The sequence below is a fragment of the Urocitellus parryii genome, chromosome 7 (assembly GCF_045843805.1).
Source record: "Urocitellus parryii isolate mUroPar1 chromosome 7, mUroPar1.hap1, whole genome shotgun sequence".
NCBI classification, from domain to species: Eukaryota; Metazoa; Chordata; class Mammalia; order Rodentia; family Sciuridae; genus Urocitellus; species Urocitellus parryii.
Window position 1 is genome coordinate 146146513 of NC_135537.1, and position 22955 is coordinate 146169467.

The 22955-nt window shown below is 44.9% G+C and overlaps 1 long non-coding RNA gene across 1 annotated transcript; it reads left to right on the forward strand.

The window, feature by feature from the left end:
• LOC144255811 (uncharacterized) lies at nucleotides 1–10203 on the forward strand. The gene is made up of 5 exons (XR_013343949.1): nucleotides 1–143; nucleotides 972–1162; nucleotides 1771–1821; nucleotides 2921–8435; nucleotides 9884–10203. It is a non-coding gene; the product is annotated as an uncharacterized LOC144255811 (long non-coding RNA).
• The last annotated feature ends 12752 nt before the right edge of the window (nucleotides 10204–22955 follow it).

A 22955-nucleotide genomic window follows, 5' to 3' on the forward strand; every position in this document is an offset into this window, starting at 1 on the left:
GGGCCATTTGATTTCCCACAGGAATTAGAATTCTATGGCAAAGGGGAGGCTGTCTCTGAAAATAACCCTCCAGTGGTGCAGAGTGGGACCATGGCCAAGAGAGGAGCTGACTTTCCCTCTGTCACTGTGGGACTCAGATCATGGTAAAGTTGCATGTCATCCTTTGTCCCTTACCTTCCTATGTCATGTACTCTGTATGTTTCTGCATTAGAGACGCATGACAACCTCTAAAGCAGATGTTAAAATGACCCCTGGGGAACATGTTGAGAAGCTATGGACGCCCTGCAAGGCACAATAACTTCCTCAGGGCCACACACATACCCACAAGAAGGGGAAGGGTCTCAACCAAGCTCTGTCTCCCCAAACCAAGGGAGCTGGCTACACCCGGGCCTGTCTGAGGGCCTGATCCAGGGTGTGTTGGTGTAACTGGGTCCACCTGTGCCTATGTCATGGGAAGACTGCAGCCCAGTGGGCCATTGGAACCATCTTGTGTGAGAAAGGGACTCAGGAAAGGACTTCCTGAGACAGTGACCTCACTTCCTTGGCCATGGAACTCACAGAACTTGGAACCCTGGTAGCTAGGCACCCACAGTCCACAAACAGTCCCAGTCTGCTCACTGGTGTTGAGACAGCAAGCCCAGAGCCATGAGTTCTTGTTGTCTACAGATCTGTGGGTGCTTAAGCCTCAGGGCTTTTCCTGAGTGTGGAGGTTCTGGGTCAGTGCTGTGTCCCAATGACTCTGGCAATTTTTCCCAAGGAGACCAGAAGTGAGACAGGACAGGGCACCACAGGTGTCCATAGTTTAACCCACATTCAGATTCCCCTTTCGAAAGTGCCAGATCTCACCAGGTTTGTGTGTGTGTGTGTGTGATGGAGGGAAAATATTTTGTTTTGACTGTATGGCAGTGATTCCTTTTGTAAATGGCTACCGTTTTCCTGTTGAACTGTCCCTCGTTGATTGCCCATCCTAGGGAGAAGATGACCAAGGTTCATCAGTGGATGTGTCCTATCTTGTGGAAACCCTCACAGCACTTCTCTGGGAGCTCGAGGAAGGCCTGGTGCCTGCACTGCAACAGGGGAACACCCCCTATGTCCATGGGGTTTTGTATTTGTACTAAGATTTGGCCAGTACCCAGAAGGCTCTGGAGCTGCTGTGTAAAAGGTGTGTATCACCTCCAAGCCCTGGCCCATGGCCATCTCCTGGCCTGGTGTTGGGAATGCTGGGCATCACTCTGAACCTCTGTCAGCTCTGTGGAATGTAGGGTTTTTCAGAGAACTCTGCCTGGGTGTTTAGAAATCCAAGTAGGATGAGCCCTAGGAGTGTTTGCCTCAGAGTGGTCCTGGGACACAGGATGGCGATGGCTCTGGCCTTCCCCTGGGGGCCTGACCCTCCCTGAGAGGAAGTTCTCTGCCTCACTCTTCTGAGTCCTCAGGAAAAGCAGTTTCCACATTTGGGAAGGAGTCTGTGGGTTGCATCTGGGAGGGTTCCAACCTGCATGTAGACAGAACAGGGACCCCTGGGGTCAACTGAGAGGGTCCTGGCCCTGAGGTAGCCAGGCAGCAGGTGGTTGGGTTCATTCATGGCTCAAATATATATGAAGCACCTACCTTTGGCAGGCACTTGGCCTATCATTTAGGAATCAGTGCAGACAAACTCTCCCAGCCCTCCTGAGCTCCCGTTATTGTCAGTAAGTTAGTAAAGTCCACCAGGCATCTCGAGAGATGAGGGACACAGGATATTAGAGGTCACAGCCTCCTGGTCTTCTCTAGGTATGGACGCCTCCAGCCAGATGTTGAGGAGGAGTACCTTCAAGACAAGAAGTGAGTGGTCTTTGGGCCAAGAGGGAGGGCTCCTGTCTCGAGAGTGGTCACTTGGGGGGCTGTTGTCGAGGATGGCTGGGCAGACCTCAGGGTCTACCCTGTTGTTTCCCAGCAGAGGACAGAGGTCTGGGGCTTACTCTGTAGAAGGAACAAAGCAAGCTGTGGTGGGATTCTGGGTACCCAAGGAAGAGAGAGGCGTGGCTGGAGCCTCAGAGCCAGGCCCTGTGAGGATCCCTCTCCAGCACAGCCAATCCCAGCCTGGATGGCCCATGCTTTTTTGGATAGAGACTGGACAGCAAGTGAAGGGGAGAATCCTACCCACACATGTGCCTCACAGTTTTGCCCCCTTTGCTCTGCTGCTTGGGACCTGCTTGGACACTCTCTGGGAAGCCCCCCATGCAGGGGGCCTTGGGAGGTTCTAGCTGAAGGAGAGGCCCTTTACAACATTATCTTCCAGTTGGTACAGGTGGTGACCCACGCTGCCATCCCATTCTTTCAAAGTCAGCCACCTTCCCGGGCAGCTACATAAAATTCACACACACACAAATGCCAGAGGCAGGGGGTCAAGAAGGAATTGGACCAGAAGCCTCCACTTCTCCTAGAATGTTTTCTCGCTGCCCTAGTTCTAAAGTCCTTGAGGGCACCTCCCACATGTGAGCACCTGCGCATTGTGCCAGATGCCCCACCACAGCGATCCTCCTCCTCCCACTAAAAGTGTCTATTTTATTTTTTGTGATGGTGCTTGTTTTAAATGTCTGGGATGGCATTGTAAGTATTTTAGTAACAAACATTTATGTTGACACAATAGTGCTCCATCCATTCACCAGGCTGTGCCACCCCCAGCACTGAGTAGCTGAAGATGGAGCCCCCTTAGAGCACATGGGTCCTGTGGGGAGGACACACACAGGCCATCTTAGAGGAGGTGATAGAGTCCCCTGTGCATGGAGCAGAGATGACTGCCTAAAGGTGGTGAGGGTTTCAGGGCATTTTTTTCCCTACTGTGTTCTGTGACGTTAACTAGGTTAGATGTCATGTGACACTACAAACCCTGTTCATATAAGACAGCAAACTTAATATGTGTCTTCTTATTGCTCCACAGATCATGTCTCACCTTCTTCTTATTCCCTAAGAAACAATATTGAAGTTAGACCAGATAATAAGTCTGTAATGGACTGAACAGTTGAAATACAAGGAAGAGTCCCATGTTTTGCATTCCAAATAGAAAGCTGTGCCTTGGGCTGGGCTGTAGCTCAGTGGCAGAGTGCTTGCCTAGAAGGTATGAGGCACTGAGTTCAATCCCTAGAACTACAAAAAAAAAAAAAAAAAACCCACCTAAGAAAGGCATGCTGTTGATCTAAAACTATTTTAAAAAGAAAGAAAAGAAAAGAACAACAACAAAAAAAGCTGCCTCTTGAATAGTTAGTCCCAATGAGAATGCAAGGGAAATGTTCATGAAGAAAATGAAAGTGCTGCTCCAGGGCATATGTGAATGATAAGAAAGCAAAACAGCTGATAGGGAGGGATAAAGTTTTCATAGTCTGGAGAACAGATGAAATGAGGCACGTTCCCTTAAGCCAAAACTGCATCCAGATAAGGCCACAACATTAGATTTTCTGATGCCAAGAGAAGGGAGAAAGCTCCAGAAGAAGTCTGAAGGTGCCAGAATTTGGTTCATGATGTTCGAGGCAAGAGGCCCATGTCCATATAAGACAAGTGCAAGGTGAAGCAGCAAGTGCTGATGTAGAAGCTACAGCAAGTCATGAAGAAGATCTTTTAAGCTATCTGATGAAGATGTGATATGGCTGAGTTTCTCAGTGTCGACTAAAAGCTCATGGGTGAGACAATAATGCAGGAGGGTTTAGAGGGGAAATGATCCTGTTATGAGAGCTAAAGCCAATGAGTGAATTAATCCCCTGGCAGGATGATCAGATGGCACAGATAAAATGGGGTGCCCACACCCTCCCCAAGCCTGGAGGTGTAGGCCGCACCTGTGGAGGAGTCCAGGTGCAGGGTGGAAGCGAACAGCAGCCATCCTCAAGGTTCCATATTAGGGTTCCACATTGGAGGATCCCAGCAACCAGCGGCATCCATGTGCGGGCAGGGCGTTGGTCATGGAGCCCAGGCACCCTGAAGCACTTTGTGGAGTCCAGGTGAATCGGTGGCTGCAGGGAAAGTGGAGTCCAAATAGGAGCATCCTCATCCAGGGGCAGTGGTGGGATTCTGCTTCCAGTGCAGTGGAGGTGTTGGCAGCATATCTGGTGGCCAGGTCGGGACTCCAGTGGCCACAGTGTGGAGCCCTGGCTGTGGCGACGGCGACAGCGTAGGGTAGCGGGCCTCAGAGTCAGAGGGCGACAGAGGCTGGGATGCCCTGTGCTGTGGCTGTCCCAGGCCACTGGTCTTGCTCCTGGCAGGGCCTGTCTGCTCAGGATGCAGGACGCGGCAGGCAGTGGTGCCCACACAGCCTCTGAGGACCTTATGGTGCCCACGCAGGCGGCGCCTGGCACCCGCCTTGAGCCCACCGGGCGGCTGCTCGCCCCACCCCGGGTTTGCCCTGCCCCTCCCTGGGTTGCGGCCTCTGCGGGGGAGTAGGCCCGCTGCCAGCGGGGGCAGCCTTTGGAGAGGACACCCACCCTCCCCAGCCACATCTGCCCTGGGCTGTGGCCACTGAGAACAGAGGCAGTGGGGGGTGGGGCTACGAATCTTCCCCCTCAAAGCGCATCCCTGGGGCGGGACAAGGGTGGAGGGCAGAGATGGCAGAGGGAACCCCAAGACGTGCCACCCTTGGTCTTGATCTTCTGCTGCCCTTAGACACAGAAATGTACTTTAAAAAAATTAATTAATTAGCTCTAATTAGTTGTACATAACAGCAGAATTCACTTTGGTTCATTGTACAGAAATGGAGCACAGCTTTTCATTTCTCTGGTAGAACACGAGGTAGAGCTGCACCATATGTGCAGTCCTGCGTGTACCTAGGGAAATGATATCTGTCTCATTCCACCCTCTTTCCTACTCCATTCCCGTCCCTCCTATCCTTCCCCTTTGCCCCAAGTACCTCCATTCTTCCCTTGCCCCCTCCATTATGGATCAGGATCCACTTATCAGGGAGAACATTCAGCCTGTTGTTTTTGGGGATTAGCTTATTTCACTTACATAATATTCTCCAATTCCATCCACTTACCTGCAAGTGTCATAATTTTATTCTCTTTTAAAGCTAAGATTCCATTGTGTACATATACCACATTTTCTTTATCGATTTAGCTCTTGAAGGACTTCTAGGTTGGTTCCACAGTTTACCTACTGTGACTTGAGCTGCTATAAACATTGATGTGGCTGCATCACTCTAGTATGCTAATTTTAAGTCTTTTGAGTATAGACTGAGGAGTGGAATTGCTGGGTCAAATGGAGGTTCCATTGCATGTTTTTTGAGGAAGCTCCATACTGCTTTCCAGAGTGGTTGCACCAATTTGCAATGCCACTAGCAATGTATGAGTATACCTCTTCCACCCACATCCTCACCAACGCTTATTGTTGCTGTATTCTTGTTAACTGCCATTCTGGCTGGAGTAAGATGGTCTTAGAGTAGTTTTGATTTGCATTTCTCTAATTTCTGGTGAAGTTGAACATATTTTCATATATTTGTTGATCGACTGTGTATCTTCTTCTGTGAAGTGTCTGTTCATTTCCTTAGCCCATTTATTGATTGGGATATTTATTCTTTGGGTGTTGAAGTTTTTGAGTTTTTTTTATATATCCGGGAAATTAGTCTTTTATCTAATGTGCGTGTAGTAAAGATGTTCTCCCACTATGTGAGCTCTCTCTTCATATTATTGTTTCCTTTGCTGAGAAGAAGTTTTTAAGTTTGAATTCATTCCATTATTCTTTATTTCTTGCTCTTTACGAGTCTTGTTAAGGAAGTCAAGACCCAATCCAACATGAATTTGGGCCTGCTTTTTCTTCTATTAAGTACAGGGTCTCTGGTCTAATTCCTAGGTCCTTGATCTACTTTGAGTTTTGTGCAAGGTGAGAGATCGTGGTTTAATTTCAGTCTGCTACATATGGATTTACAGTTTCCCCAGCACCATTTGTTGAAGAGGCTATCATTTAGCTAATGTATGTTTTTGGCACCTTTGTCAAGAATGAGATAACTACATTTATGTGAGTTTTTCTCTGTACCTTGTATTTTGTACCATTGGTCTACATGTCTGTTTTGGTGCCAATAGCATGCCGTTTTTGTTACTACAGATCTGCAGTATAGTTTAAGGATTGCTATTGTGATGTCTCCTACTTCACTCTTCTTGCTAAGGATTGCTTTGTCAATAAGGATTTCTCTGTGTCCATTTTTCCAAATAAATTTCATGATTACTTTTTCTATTTCTATGAGGAATGTTATTGGGATTTTAATTGGAATCGCATTAAATCTGTATAAGGCTTTTGGTAGTGTGGCCATTTTGACAATATTTATTCCATGAGGGAGGAATTGGAAATCAGGTACCTGCTCAAAAGGCGACTGCTCCGATAGCCACGCCCACCCAAAATGGTGAGGAATGCTTTCCAAGATGTAGTAGGTGTGCTTCCAGAGCTGGTGTGTCTGGTGATGTCAGGGGAACCGATGGCCTTGTGCTGTGGGGAGGTAGCCTGAGTGACTTGCGTGGGAGGGGAGCGGAGTCTCAGCGGTCTGCAGATGTGTTGGTAGGTGGTTCTGCTAAGGCTCTGGCCACGTCTTAAGTGAACTGGAACTTTGGCTTTGGGTCCTGCTTGAACACTGTGGCTCGGAGCCCTGCGCTGGGTCACACCGCTGGTCATTTCTGTAGAGAGAAGCTGTACAGGGGCCTCTAACACTCTCAGAGATGCAGAATTCCTACAAGGAGAGATCTGGATCACAAAGCAACACAGATGCTGCTTCCCTCTGGTCCGCCATCTTGAAACTCTTTTCAATTTCTTTAGTTTTCATTGTATAGGTCTTTCATCTCTTTTGTTAAATTTATCCCCAAATATTTCATTTTTGAGGCTATTGTGAATGGGATAGTTTTCCTTTCAGAGGGTTCATCACTAATATATAGAAATGCATTTGATTTATGGATATTGATTTCATATCCTGTGACACTGCTGAATTTGTTAATATTAGAAGTTTTCTGGTGGAGTTTTTTTGCATCCTCTATGTGTAGAATCACGTCATCAGCCAATAGGGATAGTTTGAGTTCTTCTTCCCCTATTCCTATCCCTTTAATTTCTTTCATCTACAGCTCTGTCGTGCAGTCTAAGCTGTAGTGGAGTTTAGACAGCAGTATAGTTTAAACTCTGGCTAGAGTTTCAGGGACTATGCAGAGTAGAAGGTGAGAGAGGGCATCCTTGTCGTGTTCCAGTTCTGAGAGGAAACGCTTCCAATCAGAAATGCACTTTGAGGATGAAGAGGTCCTAGTTCCTCTGCTCTCTCTCCCCACAGCCCAGGTGGGATGTCTCTTGGGAAGCTGGGGGTCCCCTCCCATGGCTGCCCCACCTGGCAGATGACCTAGTTCTCCTGCAGAGGCCACATCGGGGATGGGGCGAGCAGCCACCCAGTGGGCTCATGGCCAGTGCCAGGCGAGGCCGGTGTGGGCAGCCTAAGGTCCTCAGCAGCTGCCTGGGTATTGCCACCTCCCACCTGCTGCTTCCTGAACAGGCCGCTCAGCCTGGACCAAGACCCAGGGCCTGGAGCAGCCACTGCAGAGGCCATTCCAGCCTCTCATCGCCCTTCCACTCTGACGCTCACTGCCCTGCGCCCTCGCTGTTGCCACCAGCCTGGAGCTCTTCACTGTAGCCACTGGACTCCCCACATGGTCACCAGATGCCACTGCAGCAGGATTCCTGATACCCCAGCAAGATGAAGATGCTCACCACAGGACGCCTCTGTGTCCTCAGCCCCGCTTCCGGACTCTACTGGTGCCTCCGCCACAGTCCAGCAACCAAACCCTCAAACCCCAGCTGGACTGTGATGGTGCCCACCAAGGGCTCAACGTCAATGCCCTTCACCCCCCGCCATGATGCCTGACTCCAGTGCCCCATGCCGGATCCCGGATGAAGCAGCATGTTGCTGCCGCCACCACCAGACTCCATCATGGATGCAAGACAGCGATACTCGGCACTGGATGCCCACTTCACCCACTGCAGCCAGACTCCTGTGGCACTGCAGGACAGAAATGATCATGGCAACATCCCTCTGTTGTCACCACAGCTGCTTCTGGACTCTTCTGCTGCCACCGCCACTGTGAGTATGCAGCAAGGGATCTCCCAAACTGCAGCTGGATGCCAACACCTCAGCTGTTGCCACCCCCACGCCAACTCTCAACTCTGGACCTCCCTTACCTGATGCCCTACGCCTGAAGCAGCTACATGTTGCTGCTGTTGCCACCAGATGCTACCCACTCCATGATGCCTCTCCAGTGACTCCATCCCAAAGATGCTGCTGTGCTGCCCAAGACCACAGAAGCTGGGAAGTTCGGCAGTCTCCATCCCAGTCGCCTCATCAGTGCCCACTGCTTGCTGCCTGCCTTTCCTCCCCCAGGACCACCCACCAGTCCTTCTGGGCCCTTGAGCAGGAGTTGTGCTAACTCAGGGAACTCATCCAAGGAAAACAAGTGAGTACTTTAAACAAAGGTTGCAGTCCTCAGAGCAGGCAGTGGGCGGGGCTAGGTGGGTCCAGCCTGCTGGTGAGGGGGCAGGGGTGGAGCTACTGGCCTCCTCTGGACTTTGACCCTGTGGGGCAAGCTGGAGAGGGATCTCTGGCTGCTCTCACCCTCACACTCCTCTCTGAAGGGGACTCTGGATTCCAGAGAAAGCCATCTGGGCTCTTGGGCTCTGGGCAGTGGTATGAGCCAGACTGGACAGACTCCACCAACCTGGACTTGGGGAAAAGCCCCCTCTTGGGAAAATACCCTCCTAGATCTACCAAACATAGCCTGACATTGGCTTCTTCCATGAGCTTATCAAGAAAGGAAAAATAAGTTACCTAGTTTTGTCTTGCAAAGGGTAGTGTGGGGAGAGGCAAAGGCATCAGAGTTGGTAGAGCTGAATTCACATCCCTTTTAACTCGGAGACCTTGTCCAGGGTCCAGAACTAGGTACAACCTTGGTTTTGCATCTGGTAAAACAAAGATGGTGAGGATGATAAGCTATCACCATGTGTCATAGCTGGAGACCTAATGTGTGGTTCATAAATCTGACAATTCCAATAACTTAAGAAAATGACAAAGAAGGCACACAACCACACAGAAGTACCTTTTCAATAATCTGGGGGTGGCTCTGTGAATGTAAAGGCCCATGGAAAGACATAGAGCCACTGGAATTCTTTATTCTTACATAGGAGACACATAAGGGGAGTTTCCATAGAACATTTTATCCCAAAAAGGGCAAAGGAGTCGGAATACAAGGGAACAGATGAGTGTAACTCAACCCCAGTGGGTGATGCCTATACCTGGAGCCATGCCCTGTTATCTGAGCTGGGGTGATGCCCACATTACTGCAACCTGGCGCTGCCCTGCCAGACTGAATGCAATAATTGTTCAGAACCCGGTGCATCAGGACTTAAAGGAGTCCGCATCCAAGGCAGCTCCTGACAATAAACCATGGGCAAATCAAGTTGTTCTGCATTACCTCTCCTTGGGAGTCAGGTAGGCATTCAGCAATATTTCCATGCAGAAATATATTGTCAGACTAAAAGTGACACACCTAGAAGTGCACCTTTGGATGACAACTGACCTGTGAGGTAGGGAGTTGAAATTTACATCATGTTTTTTGATGAAATAATAATATATGGAAGATCATAAACCGAAGCATGAAATGTTGGGTCAGGCTCATGGAATTAAAAGCTGTTTTCAAATTTGTTTAAAGTTACATTGAGATAAATCTATGTGGTTCAAATCTTCCAGGATTATATTATACACACACACACACACACACACACACACATACACATATATATACTCACACACATATACATAGTGTATTACATAATATTTTGTTCTTTTTGGTTTGTTTTTAGACTGTCTGAAATAGAATCTCATATACATTCTTTTGCTCCCCTTCAGCTGACCATCAGGAAGAAGGAAACACCAGAGAAGCTTGAGGATCAGAAGGACACCAGCCCTGCTCTGGTCACTCTGGAAGCTGGCTAGCCTGCACACACCAAAGTTGAGGAAACAGCAGCCCTGCTTCAGCCACTTGAGGGCTGGCTGATCAATGAAAGGAAGAAAATAAACTAAGCAACAGGTCGAATGGACTGTTTCATCCTGTAAGAGGGCTCTCATACTGTGGTGCATTGCCACCCCTTCCTTCTGTCATATACACAGTCCTCTCCTTGGTCTTTCCTACAGGACTGACAACAACCAGACACACAGCTAACCCATAATGGGGGGGGGCAAGGGAAGATTGGAGGGACTTTGGATTGCCAGAGGGGTGTGTGGGAGGGGAGGGGATATGGGAGTGGGAAGGATGGTGGAATGAGGTGGATTCTATTAATCTATGTACATGTATGATTGCAGGAATGGGGTGACTGTGCATTGTGTCTAACCAGAGAAATGAAAAGTTGCCTCCATTTGTGTTTAATAGTCAAAATGCATTCTGCTGTTATATATAACTAATTGAAAAAAAATTCATAAAGGTCTAAGTCTTAAAAGGAATTTAGACACTTTAATGGTCATAAAATATGTACACTTTTCTTATATAAAATTTAAACTTATTAATTAAATTGAAAGGGCATTAAGGCTTGGGAACCAAGCTCACTATTTGGAGGATGGTTTTTCTATTCTTGGTGGATTCAAAAGTTTAATTGACATAGTATGGATTATGCTATTGTTTAATGCTTTCATGTTTGTCTCCCCTTTACAATGAAACATTGGGTCAACTACAGAAGCAGCTGTTAGAGAGAGAGAGAGAGAGAGAGAGAGAGAGAGAGAGAGAGAGAGAGAGATACAGACAGAGAGAGGTGGGGGGAGGGAAACACGGAGGGAGAAATTAAGATTATGGCATTATATAAAATTTTAAGCCTAGAAGATGATGTTTTTTGATTTAAAGGGTTAAATAATGAGCATCAGAGGGGGTAACGATGTATCACAAATACTCCAAATGATGTAGTGTCCAAGATATCCCCACCTTAATTGTAATATATAAGCCTTTCTCCTAGTAAACAAGATTTTTTTTTTAAGTCATCAGGATTTCTAGAGAGCTCATTGTAGTTTAGCTCCTCTTTATTGTAAAGGTCAGGTTTCTCTTTCTTGTAAAAGTTAGGTCTGCAGGGCTGGGGTTGTGGCTCAGTGGTAGAACACTTACCTAGCAGGTGTGAGGCACTGGGTTTGATTCTTACACCACATAAAAATAAAATAAGGTATTGTGCCCATCTACAACTAAAAAAACAAAAGTTATGTCTGCAATCAAGCTTGTTGATGTACAAAAGTTACTCTTTCTCTTTTCTTATTGTGAAACCTCTGTCCAATCTAAAAACATGGAATAAAAAGTAACTATTGTGTTAACAACATTGTGTTGTGTAACCACTCACTGAATAGAAATCCCAGAGAACTTCCATTCCTGGGGTCCAGGGATTTTTTGGCATTAGCCCCTCTGGATTACACCAGCTTAAATAAACCTTGTTCCTGCACATTTCTCAAGTGTCCAGCCTCCTCTGTCCTACATCAATACCTGCTTGAAATGCTAGAATGTCCCCATTCTTGAAGGACACTCAGTTTCTCTCACTCTGCCACAGTATGAATTCTATCCAAAGATATTAATCACAAAAAACTAAAGGGAGATTACACTATAGTGACCTCCTGGGGGGGGCAGATTCAGTGTTGCATGATGAAACTTGTATACATATATTGAATTGCGATGATATACCCTGAAAGATATAGAAATGATACATCTGAATAAACATGTTTTGTGAGAAATTGAATGTCATGTTTGCATTTGGGGTTGTTTCTAATATTATGCTGTAATAATATTTAATGATGTGATTACATTTTTTTTAAATCTGAAAAAAAATCAGAATTTTGTACAGTAACATTGTTAGTAAAGGGGATATTTTGGTGGTTAGAATTTATGCTTTCCTGTTGTTAAAGCTAACATGTTGAATTAAAGCTTTGCAGCAGACACCAACTCCATTAGAACCTTAGTCTGGTGAAGCCACAGCGTGGTGCCTGACCAGGGAAGTGCCCATGTGTGCCTGGTTCTTTGACACCCAGTAGATAGGAGCCCTGACCCAGGGGGGGTGGGACCTGCATTCCTGTCCCCTTACTTTCTCATGTTGGGGCACCTTGACTGCTGTGCTCTGCTTTAATCTCTCATCTGTGAGAATATTGGCCCAATGTGCCATGGGGCTGTTGAAGATCAGTGATGAAATTTATGAAGTTTAACTAAGTCTGGCTGGTCTATAGCTGAGGAGTGGGGCACCCTGCCAAATCTGCCTATGTGACTGCCCCACCCTCTACCTGCTTTCCTGTGTGGTCCCTGTGGAAGGCAGGGGCACTCCTGTTCATCTGCCATGCAGCCTGCCAGTTTCAAAGGGTGGGAGATGTTAAGTAGCAGTGAGTAGTGAGAAATGAAATGCAAACCAATATCATGGCAAGGTCATGGGTTTTCCTTAAGTTACTTTTAAGGTTTTCTTTAAATTAATTTTAAGGCAAGTGGGTACTCAGATAATGCAGGAAAACAACAAGTATACAAATAAAGAGAACAAAAGGAGCCAAATAAGAATTTCTTAACTCTTGACAGGGTCAGTTGAGGTCATTGTAAAGCTAGAATTGATGGCCACAGGTGTCCCAATTCTCACATTAACATAGGATTGACTTGTAAATAACACTCTGCTCCCTAGGTGGACACCATGACAGTTCTGGAAAGGACCAACTAGGGCCCAAAACTCTACCACCTGACATGAAGGAGTTGAACCCTGATTGGCAAATAGTGCTGAAGGTGGGCCCCAGTTCTCTGGGCAGCCCTAAAGCACCAATCCATTTGGAGACAGCACTGTTCCATTTGTCGTTCTCGGCTGGGAGAGGACCCACTCTCTCAGGAGTGCTCTTTGTTTGAGCCTTACTCTACTTTTACTTATAATGAAGCTCTTCTGCATGGCTTTTTGAGTCTGTCTGTAATTTTTCTTTCTTTGGAACACAAGCACTGAGGTTTGGAACTTCAACTCCCCACTCTCCTGGAGTCCCTTGTCAACCCTAGCGACCTGCATCTTGGTGTACCATTCCAGTAAGAAGAGTCTCGTATTTGGAGCTAAAGTTTTATGGCAATAAACAAGGCATCCTATGAGTCCATGAGTGGTGAAAGTAGCAGAAGCTTTATGAATAGGGAAAGAACATTTACATTTGGAATGTGTCTTTACTCCTGTGAACCACCATGTTTCTGCTAGTGTTTGTGAACAACTCTGCTATCTCCAGGACTCTGTGTCAGCTTGTTATCAGCAGGAGGAACAGGCACCAGTGGAGAAGCTTGGTCAACCCAGGTAGGAAGGAGCCCATGTTCTGCCCAGGCATACACTCCCTTTTGGAAATGTGGGGTGATAACAGGATTCCAGAATGTGGGTCCCCAGTTCTAGACCATACTTCCAATGTGAACTTAAAAATCTCTTCACACAGAAATCATTAGGCTCAAATGGTTTCACCAGCAAGTTTTATCAAACGTCTAAGGAGCAAATAATTTCATTCTTACATAAAATTTCCCAGGGTACTGAAAAAGGACATTCCTTATTTCACATGAACATTAGGCCAGTCTAATAAACATGGGTGCAAAATTCTTCACTAAACATTATCAAATCAAGTGCAGTGTAGCAAATGTGTTTTTTATAATTTGTGCCAGTAATGCTATACATAATTCTATCAAGGGGGGAAAACATACATACATTTATCCTAGAATGAAAGGTTTAATATGTGAAAATCAATGTGATCCCCCACCTCAATAGAGTAAAGGAAGAACATGATATGATTTTCTCACTAGAGGCAGAAAAGCACTTCATGCCAAGTGACATGCAGGGCATTAGAATAAAGAGCTACTTCCCTTTTCTGTTCCAGAGCAGTTTCAAAAGTGCTAACCACTTTTTTGTAAGGCTGGTGGATATTTTAGGGATGCAGGTTGGGCAGTATGAAGGGTTCATTAGTACGAATCCATACTAAATCAATATCACTTTGACATCTGTTTAAATCTGTTCACATAACTTGGAGGGAATCTGGTGATGTAACAAAATGTAGAAAAAAGAAATGCTCCTGAGGGCTCAGGTTGGCCTCAGGAGGAGAGTGGAAAGGAGAGGGGGAGCTAGTCCTTGGTAGGCATTGGCATCCACATTTTGAACTGCTACAGCCCATCAGTCCCCCTAACTATCTTCAGCCTTGGCCTTTGGACAGAGCCAGCCTGGCAGCATGCACAGGTGGGCAGGTCGGCAGGGCACTGAGGCAAGGAGAATCTTCTCGAAGAAGAGGAACTTAGTCACAGGTCTCCATGGTCAGGAGCAAGGCAGAGAAGAACCAAGACAGTTTCTTCTCCAAATTCAAATCCCAGCAGCCACTTCCTCTCAGGCTTCTCATAATTGGAATCCTCTCTTTGCTGAATCCATGGGATCCCACAGACTTCATCTGGGGCAGGCTGCAAGCTGGGCGGAGGCATAAATCTGAGCTTCAGGACACACATTGGTACTAATTCCTGGGCAGGGATGGCAGTGTCCCCTCTGTCACTCAAGGAAGGACTATGGTCCCCATGGGGCAACAAGTTCCAGACAGGAGTGGGGTCTCTGTAAGCTCTTTACACATCAACTTTGCTCAATTTATCTTAACCCTAAATTAAAGAATATATTTTACTCCTTAAAAAAAAAAGGAAATTCTCTTCTAAGTACCTGGAGAAGACCAGGGAGGCTGTGGTATTTGGTCCAGTGAGACTGTTGGCTTCATGTGACCTGAGCTACACAGAATCCTGCCCCGGGTTTCACTAGGGCCATAGGATGAAAGTGAAGGCGTCTAAGGCCAGAAGAAACCCTAACATATATTTCCTAAGTAACAGAGTGTGTAAGTTGTTTTTCCAGAATCCACTTAAAGAAAATTTATAACCAGCTTTTCAAAATTGGACCTATGCAGAAAAGCCAGCCCCAGCAGCCAATGACTGGAAAAGAAATATACAACCTGTGAAGAGGCAGGATGACCAGCTAGGCCTGTGCCCAAAACTCTAACATTTCCCCTTCTCGCCACCCAGCCAACAAACACCTTCTCCCTTTCTATAAATCCCACTAATCCCAACTGATCCCAGAGGCAGATCTGAACTTACTGCTCTGACTTCTTGCTGGCTGACCTCACAATAAGCCTCATTCTTTTTGCAAAAACCGATGCCATAGTATTGGCCTCTATGTGCCTCTGTAGCGAGCCTTTGGGCTGGCATCATTAGGAACACCCCCAGTGCCCCAGGGATAAGATTGCCTCTCTGCTCCCAAGATTCCAACAGGTGGTGTGTTGGGACAAAGGAGATTAAGTGCTCAGGAAATTGTCCCAGCTCCTTGGCCCTCCTCAGAGCCCCCCCTTCTCCCACCAGGGTCTGGTCAGGTTCTGAATTTGCCAGACACTGGGAGAATGGGAAAATGCCTTCCATCAGGTCTGTAGCTTCCAGAGGTTTCCTCTCCAGCCCAGGAATCTGTATGTGCAATGGTAGCTTCCACTGACACTCTGGGCTGTGAAGGCCTGGGGAACACTGGGACAGAGAGGACTAGGATGCTCGGCAAGAGGGTGGGGGCAGATGTCCTACCTGCATGGGTCAGAATCATTCAAAAGGAACTAGGATCCAGACCTAGGCATTTTGAGGTGACGCCAAGGCAGGAGCTGATCAAAATTCTGCTTAGGGAAGTCCTGAGGCTAGGGGTTGTTCTGTCAGGACTTGTGTTCTGAGTCCCCATGGGATCCTTGTAGCTGTGGGCTCTTGGATTCCTGCAGGAGCACTAGACACTGTGATGTGTACTATAATTTTAGGAGCCAGAGAAGACAACTGAATTCAATTTCTGGGTGCATAGGTGCAGCCTAAATCCTTTCCCAGAGTAATAGTATTCTGAGTACATAGGACTGACTGTGGACACGGCTGCAAGGGTCTGCGTGAGGACATGGAATTGTCACTCTGAGTACAAGAAAGCTGTGCTCCAGATGATGGTGGATACGTCCTTAGCTTGAAACTTTAGGCTGCCCTCTGTGACAGCTTTGGAACACACAGAAAGCACCATGACTAGAACTAGACCTCCTGCAGTTTGGTCCCCCATTGGTTGACCCATGACTGTTTGAAAAGCAGTTCTTCTTTCTATTATAGGTGTGGGAAATTATTTCAGGTAATGCAGCAGCTGCTGGGCTGCATACCCCACTGTGAGGAACAGTTCCTCTCCCCTAAAAATGGTTGGATCCCAAATCTATGGACTCAGAATCTGCATCGCAACAAGATCTCTCCGGGTGACTGATATGCACTCTTGAGAAGGGCTGGCTAGGTGCAGCCTTTCCTGGATCCATGCTGTTAACCTGGTGAACACCTGGGTGGGGGAAATATCAAATTTGACCGAGTCAAAATGGCGTCACTTGTGTCAACCCTAACAACAGAAACAAAAAGTAAATGCAGCTGGGAGATTTTGAAGGAAGACTTCTTAGGCATGTTTGCCTGGTAGTAACCACCTCAGAAGACTCTGCCAGAACCTGAGACCTGACGAGGCCACCACAACCTCATTCGAAAAGTACTTCTGCCAGGATGCCTGCTCAGCTACCATCTGTGCCACCTCAGACTGGAGCTGTCTTGTTATTAATCATTTGTGATCAAAGATTATTATTTCAAAATGTTAGATATAATCCTCATTTTGTATTTAAAAACTTCACCTTCCCTCAACCTCCTTGAAGATGCCCATAGTTTGCCATGGTGAAAGTACTCCCACTGCTATACTTTGTTATTCCCAAATAAATGCTATTTTTCTTTTTTCTTTTTGGTACCAGGCATTGAACTCAGGGACACTTGACCACTGAGCCACATCCCCAACGTTATTTTGTATTTAGAGAGAGGGTTTCACTGAGTTACTTAGCAACTCGCTTTTGCTGAGGCTGACTTTGAACTCATGATCCGCCTGCCTCAGCCTCCTGAGCTGCTGGGATTACAGGTATGCACCACCACACCCAGCCCCTACAACAAAATCATTATTCTTTGAGAATCTTTCTGTCTCTGATTTCTATCAGATTGATACCTGTTTTGAATGATACTCTTCAATGTTCTCCATAAATTTAGGTGGTTGCTCCTTTCCCAGAAAGCACCTGAGGCCCAGACAGAAGGGCACCATCTAGGGACCCACCTGCATGGGTCCTTTCAGGGCAGCCTCACCATCAGGGGTTGGCTTGCAGGCACAGTTCCAATGCCACAACTATTATGTGAAAATTCAAAAATTTTTTTTCTCTTTTACTTCTAGATCCTCAAGCTAGGCTGGGTGACCAGAGGAAGGTAAAGAGAAGTCCTCCCCTCCAGGTCTCACACAGCAACAGTAACTGCATGTACACGGGAAAGGATTTCCCCTATTTTAGGGTCTTTCAGGTGGAGTTACTTTCTGTTGGGTACACCAATCAACTCTGATGGCAAAGAAAGCTCAGCTGTATAGCACAAAGCTGGGATTAAAACAGAGCTCTACAGAGGGACTTCTTATCTATCTTAGTCACCCTAGGCAGCAGTCGGCTATGGAACTTTCCTTTAGTCCGTAGAAGCCTAGGCTATTGGCCAAGGCCTAATCATTTGGACCAAAGTGATAATAAAAAGCCCATCCTACATATGGTAGTATACATTTTAAGGTAACGAGGATAAAAATGCCAGTGAACATGTGGAGGAAATTTAGAAACTGCCTCTCACTAGCCTCCCCAGCCCAGCTAGAGGCCTCCTCACCAATACATGTCTGAATTGTTCCGGAGCAGTGGTATCCTGGGATCACTCAGGCATTATGGATAGTGCGTAGTCCCAAAGAAAGTAACACATAGCTGCCCCATTTCAGCAATCTCACTGAGTTTGGGGTTCCTTCTTCTGAAACAATGCTTCTCGAATTCTAATGTGTAATGTGCATATGAATTATATAGCAATCTTATTAACATTCTGATCCAGAACATCTGGTGGTGGAGTGCTTGCCTGTTGTGGGTGAGGCCCTGGGATTAATCCTCAGCACTGCATATAACTAACTAAATGAATAAACAGATAAATAAATAAAAGATCCGTCAATAACTAAAAACATTTAAAAAGGAGAAGAAGGTCTGGATTTTGCCTTGAGATGCTGCAATTGAACGTCTCTCCTAGTGATGCAGATGCTGCTGGTCCACAGGCTGCATTTTGAGTAGTGAGGCTCTACCAAGTACCAAGGAATTTAGGGCTTTCAAATGTATTAACTATGGATTCCACCTTCTGGGTCCCCTTCTTCCTCCGGGAGAAGTCTTTTCTGCTGTCCTTTAATAAACTTCTAATTTCTACTCTGAAAAAAAAAAAATGTATTAACTACACAGTCTGAGGTGAGACCAGGCCTCTATTAGCCAAACCTAGAAAGATGTTAACACTCCCAAGACAACTCACTGAATCCCAGCTGAGTGCCAGTGATTTTAGCCAGACCAAGCCTTGATTGAACCCTCCCTCATTTAAGGTCTTTAGTACACATTGCCATGCTTGTTCCCCAGGGCAACAAGGGGAATGTACAGACTAATGTACAGACTACCTCCTTGCAGATGGCTTTTGCTTCTGCATCTCGGCTACTTGGGATCTAACTTTCCTTATGTCTGCTGGGGATTGAACCTGGGACCCTGGGCATGCTATGCGTGCACTCTACCACTGAGCTATATACCTCCAGTCCCCAGGGTCTAACTCTAATTATGAGGTAAGGCTCTGAGTTCTGAGGAGGATCAACACCAGGCTATGAGACATCTGGCCTAAATGTAGAGTCACTCAGTCAATGGAAGGCCATTCCCCTTAGGCACAAGTGTGGCTTCCTATTTAAAGATGTTCAAGGAACAAAAGTTCTCAGCATCTGCCCAAATGTCCTTATTCCAGGCCTCAAGGTCCCACTGCTTCCACATCAGTGTCCTTCCCTTGGAGTTAGTGACCTGGTATTGTAAATTTAATTGACATAAAACACAGCAGGATTTACATTCAGGTCCTTGGCTTGGTCCTCAGCCCTATCTGCCCTGCGACTAGAGGAGATGAGGGGTTCCTTCAAGACTGACACCAAGGCATTCTGGTTCCATGGAAGTTCTCAGCTGGATAGTTGCACCTTTGATCTCAATTTGTTTTTCACTGGATTTGTTTCTTAGAGCTCTCAGAAAAAGTCCAAGAATCTTTATAATTTATATTGTTGCCATAGAAACCAAACGTCACAGTCACTTGAACTCCAAGAAACTTGCCTTCCATCTTCAGATCTTTCTGATGGTAATTGGTGTGATCTGATGCACCACCTTAGTGTGTAAACTGCTAACAAATGATGTAAAAGGAATCTACCAAAGTCATATAGACCTCTTCCCGGAGGGAAGAGGAGAGAAATTGGATGTGAAAGAAGGAAGTGGAATCTCATTTAAGATGCAATGTTTTATGACTTTTATTTTTTTTAAATAGTTTGAAGCCAATATGAAAACAGCATTTATAAATTCTATATGGTAAAGATTTATTATGATATGATTGCATTTTCCATTTTTTTTTCAAATTTTGACACACTTCATTCCCAACACAGAACTATATAACATTATGACATTGAAGGGTTTATCCAAGGATTCAGGTTGATCAAAAAATGAGAAAGGAATTCATAAAACCACTACAACAAGTAAAATACACATAGCAAAATCACTTCAAAATTACTACATGGTACAGAACCCAAACTCATAAAAAGCAAAAGGTGTCTTTTTCTCCCTCTGGCACCCATTTGTACTTCCCCCAAACACTTCCTAGTCTTTTAGGTTTACTTCCAAAGACACTTAATGCATTCACAAGTACAAACATATATAAGCATAAGATGGATATTATTGGGCATGTTGCATGTTCACTATACAATATACCTTAAAGATGATTCCACATTAATGCATATACAAATCCTCCTTTTATGGCTTCTTAGTATTGATTTGTCATAATCTATTAGGCACTCCGGGTAGATATTTACTATTTTGCTACTTTCTGTTTCTAGAAATCAAGTTAAATTCCATACTCCTCTACAGAAGTCATTTTACCCATATTTGAGTATCTATACAGAATAAATTCCCCAAAGAGAAATTACTAGGTAAAGGGATATATATACATTTAAATTTCTGACAACCACTGCCAGATTGTTCTCTACAGAAGTGGTATTAATTTCTAAAAAAAAATAAGAAGATGCTTTTCTTCCTGTCAAGTAGTATGCTATCATACTTAATTATTTTGTCCATTGGTATTTCTGCCATCATGAATGACTGTCTCCATATGATTAGAAACTATTCTAAATTCCTTTTCCACCTGTCATTTTCTTTGCCCATTTTTCTTTTCAGGATCTTAGAATTTTTCTCTTCCATTTATAGGAACATTTTTTATTTCTGTGTGGTACTGGGGAATGGGACCCAGAGGCACTCTACCCCTGGGCTAGATTCCCCAGCCCTTTTAATTTTGAGACATAGTCTCACTGATTTTTCCAGGCTGGCCTTGAACCTGGGATCCTCCTGCCTCAGCTTTCTGAGTCACAGGGACTGCAGGCATGTACCACTGCCCCCAGCTTAGGAAGTTTAAAATCAACAAGGAATTAACTATTTGTGACACTTGCTGCTGATATTTCCCCAGTGCATTGCTTCTTGCACTTTTTAATGGTATTTTTTCCTACAAAGATAATTCTACTTGAAATAGTTATTATTTCCTATTCTAGTTTCTGGTGGGAGCCACAGACTTTTCCTATACTGAAATTCTAGAGCAAGAGGTTAGTTATATATTCCAACTTAGCTGTAATTCATTTCATAATCACCTAAGTCCATGTTTTCCTGTGAATGTGTCTGAAAAAAATATTTTTTGAGGGTACCAGGGATGGAACTCATGAGCGCTTGACCACTGAGATGCATCTCCAGCACTATTTTGTATTTTATTTAGAGACAGGGTCTCATTGAGTTGCTTTGTGCCTCAATTTGGCTGAGGCTGACTTCGAACTCAAGATCCTCCTGTGTGAGCCTCCTGAGCTGCAGGGATTTCAAGCATGTGCCACTGCGCCTGGCTGTGTCTAAAATTCTTCAAAGTAAAGTTCTTAATATTGTAACTAGCTGCCAGAAATGAATCAATTGTAGCTTTAAGTTTATACTCTTACAATGAGAAATTTAGGTTTCCTTATTAGGTTTCCTTAATAGAAAATTAACTGAATTTTTTAGTTACTGTCTCTGAAAAACAATGTGGATTTATTTGTCTTTAAATATTGGGAGAGTTTCCTAGAGACCCATGACAAACGAGGGCTTCACATTTTGTAGTAGTGGCCTTTCAAAAAATAAGGATATTAAATTTACTTTATAATTTCATTGGTTATTAAATTAAGTGGAAAACAAAATATAACCTTTGAGTTCAGTACATTCATCCCCTTTAGTCTTCAATCATCTTAAACAAACAGTGTTTCCCTAGAGGACTGTGGCAATCTTTTCTTTCTTTTTTTTAATTGTTTCTTTTTAGTTATACCTGAGAGCAGAATTCATTTCAATTCATTTATACAAACATGGAATATATATCTTATTCTAGTTAGAATCCCATTGTTATGGAGGTGGGATTCACTGTGTTGCCTTTATATTTGTACATGGGGAATTATCTCTGATTCATTCCACTGTCTTTCCTTTTCCTGTCCTCCCTCTCTTCCCTCCATTCCACATTGTCTAATCCACTGAACTTCTATTCTTCCCCTAAACACCCCCCCCCCCCTTTTATTGTGGATTTAGTTCCCACATACCAGAGAACACATTCAACCTTTGGTTTTTAGAGACTGGGTTATTTCACTTAGCACAAGAGTCTCCAGATCCATCCATTTGCTGGCATGTGTCATAAAGTCATTCTTTTTTATAGCTGAGTAATACTCCATTGTGTATATATACCACATTTTCTTTAACCATTCATCTATTGAAGGGCACCTAGGTTAATTTCATAGCTTAGCTACTGTGAATTGAGCTGCTATAAACAGGGATGTGACAATCTTACCTTACCTAGCAACAGAACATTCACCACAGGGATATTAAAGCAGAGCTAAAGAGCAGAGATTTCAAATAACCAAAAGGCATAAAAAATTAAGATATTTTAAAAGACAGAGATCACAAACACTAAGACCATTAAAAGACAAAGGGGAAAATAATAAAGTAATATAACGCAGTCAAAATTTATAATTTGTAGCTTGTGGTCTTACATGTGGAAACACCCTGCCCGTTCCCAGCCTCCACAATGCCAGACACATTACCCCTCTCCACCCTTCACTTTTCCTGCACACCGTACTCAAGCATTTCTGCACATGACTGGGCTAAAAATAATGAAAATATCTGAATCTGCCTGGCACATGTGGCTTCAAGATCTTCCCATGATTAGTTTTTCTTTCACTGAGAACTTCCCTAACATGAATATCCAACCCCTCCCTACACACACACACACACACACACACACACACACACACAAACTCTTTGTCTCAGGGTGCTCTCTCTGATATCCCCTATTAATATCTAAAATGCCTGGTACCTGCATTTGTTTAGTGTCTGCCCCCAGGAAGAATCTTAGGGGTCTTATTTGCCACATTATCCCCAGCCCCCAATGCCGACAAGAACACAAGACTTAATGAATGAGTGCTTACTAAAGGTCTGATGCTTACACACTTAGATCAAGTAATTTCATAGTTAACTAGAGTTGAGGTCTATCTAACTGAAGACCAGCATGTTCCCATCAGTTAAAAACTCTCAGAATATACAAATGCTTCCTTGCCCTGGAAGCCAGACAGAAGAGAAGATTGTACAAAATGGCTGGCTCAGGTCATCTGGGAAATGATCCCAAACACGATGTTTCTTTCCAGGCCTGAAAATTGACAGACACAATGTTACCAGTCAGAATATCCACTGCATGAATGGATCCAATTCCTCATTGAGTTGAGATATTGTTCTCCTCACTGCCTTTAGAAATTTATCTTTATTATTATTA